Source organism: Anthonomus grandis, chromosome 19, assembly GCF_022605725.1.
Source record: "Anthonomus grandis grandis chromosome 19, icAntGran1.3, whole genome shotgun sequence".
Taxonomy (NCBI): Eukaryota; Metazoa; Arthropoda; class Insecta; order Coleoptera; family Curculionidae; genus Anthonomus; species Anthonomus grandis.
In genome coordinates, this window is record NC_065564.1 from 6647868 (window position 1) to 6650509 (window position 2642).

The following is a 2642-nucleotide window of genomic DNA, read 5'->3' on the forward strand; positions in this document are numbered from 1 at the left end:
TTTTTATTGTTTTATTTTGTATTTAATGAACGGTTGGGCCTTAATCCTTCAGCAGTCTACTGTGTGTCTCTGTGACTATCAACGATGGTTGTCCGATGCTTACAGCAGTCTGCTGTGTGTCTCTGTGACTACGAACGATGGTTGTCCGATGCACACAGCAGTCTGCTGTGTGTCTCTGTGACTATCAACGATGGTTGTCCGATGCTTACAGCAGTCTGCTGTGTGTCTCTGTGACTACGAACGATGGTTGTCCGATGCTTACAGCAGTCTGCTGTGTGTCTCTGTGACTATCAACGATGGTTGTCCGATGCTTACAGCAGTCTGCTGTGTGTCTCTGTGACTACGAACGATGGTTGTCCGATGCACACAGCAGTCTGCTGTGTGTCTCTGTGACTACCAACGATGGTTGTCCGATGCTTACAGCAGTCTGCTGTGTGTCTCTGTGACTATCAACGATGGTTGTCCGATGCTTACAGCAGTCTGCTGTGTGTCTCTGTGACTATCAACGATGGTTGTCCGATGCACACAGCAGTCTGCTGTGTGTCTCTGTGACTACCAACGATGGTTGTCCGATGCTTACAGCAGTCTGCTGTGTGTCTCTGTGACTATCAACGATGGTTGTCCGATGCTTACAGCAGTCTGCTGTGTGTCTCTGTGACTACGAACGATGGTTGTCCGATGCACACAGCAGTCTGCTGTGTGTCTCTGTGACTATCAACGATGGTTGTCCGATGCTTACAGCAGTCTGCTGTGTGTCTCTGTGACTATCAACGATGGTTGTCCGATGCTTACAGCAGTCTGCTGTGTGTCTCTGTGACTACGAACGATGGTTGTCCGATGCACACAGCAGTCTGCTGTGTGTCTCTGTGACTATCAACGATGGTTGTCCGATGCTTACAGCAGTCTGCTGTGTGTCTCTGTGACTATCAACGATGGTTGTCCGATGCTTACAGCAGTCTGCTGTGTGTCTCTGTGACTACGAACGATGGTTGTCCGATGCACACAGCAGTCTGCTGTGTGTCTCTGTGACTATCAACGATGGTTGTCCGATGCTTACAGCAGTCTGCTGTGTGTCTCTGTGACTATCAACGATGGTTGTCCGATGCTTACAGCAGTCTACTGTGTGTCTCTGTGACTATCAACGATGGTTGTCCGATGCTTACAGCAGTCTGCTGTGTGTCTCTGTGACTACGAACGATGGTTGTCCGATGCACACAGCAGTCTGCTGTGTGTCTCTGTGACTATCAACGATGGTTGTCCGATGCTTACAGCAGTCTGCTGTGTGTCTCTGTGACTACGAACGATGGTTGTCCGATGCACACAGCAGTCTGCTGTGTGTCTCTGTGACTACCAACGATGGTTGTCCGATGCTTACAGCAGTCTGCTGTGTGTCTCTGTGACTATCAACGATGGTTGTCCGATGCTTACAGCAGTCTGCTGTGTGTCTCTGTGACTATCAACGATGGTTGTCCGATGCACACAGCAGTCTGCTGTGTGTCTCTGTGACTACCAACGATGGTTGTCCGATGCTTACAGCAGTCTGCTGTGTGTCTCTGTGACTATCAACGATGGTTGTCCGATGCTTACAGCAGTCTGCTGTGTGTCTCTGTGACTACGAACGATGGTTGTCCGATGCACACAGCAGTCTGCTGTGTGTCTCTGTGACTATCAACGATGGTTGTCCGATGCTTACAGCAGTCTGCTGTGTGTCTCTGTGACTATCAACGATGGTTGTCCGATGCTTACAGCAGTCTGCTGTGTGTCTCTGTGAAAAGCAACGATGGTTGTCCGATGCTTACAGCAGTCTGCTGTGTGTCTCTGTGAAAAGCAACGATGGTTGTCCGATGCTTACAGCAGTCTGCTGTGTGTCTCTGTGACTATCAACGATGGTTGTCCGATGCTTACAGCAGTCTGCTGTGTGTCTCTGTGACTACCAACGATGGTTGTCCGATGCACACAGCAGTCTGCTGTGTGTCTCTGTGACTACCAACGATGGTTGTCCGATGCTTACAGCAGTCTGCTGTGTGTCTCTGTGACTATCAACGATGGTTGTCCGATGCTTACAGCAGTCTGCTGTGTGTCTCTGTGACTATCAACGATGGTTGTCCGATGCTTACAGCAGTCTGCTGTGTGTCTCTGTGACTATCAACGATGGTTGTCCGATGCTTACAGCAGTCTGCTGTGTGTCTCTGTGACTACGAACGATGGTTGTCCGATGCACACAGCAGTCTGCTGTGTGTCTCTGTGACTACCAACGATGGTTGTCCGATGCACACAGCAGTCTGCTGTGTGTCTCTGTGACTACCAACGATGGTTGTCCGATGCTTACAGCAGTCTGCTGTGTGTCTCTGTGAAAAGCAACGACGGTTGTCCGATGCACACAGCAGTCTGCTGTGTGTCTCTGTGACTACCAACGATGGTTGTCCGATGCTTACAGCAGTCTGCTGTGTGTCTCTGTGACTACGAACGATGGTTGTCCGATGCTTACAGCAGTCTGCTGTGTGTCTCTGTGAAAAGCAACGACGGTTGTCCGATGCACACAGCAGTCTGCTGTGTGTCTCTGTGACTATCAACGATGGTTGTCCGATGCTTACAGCAGTCTGCTGTGTGTCTCTGTGACTACGAACGATGGTTGTCCGATG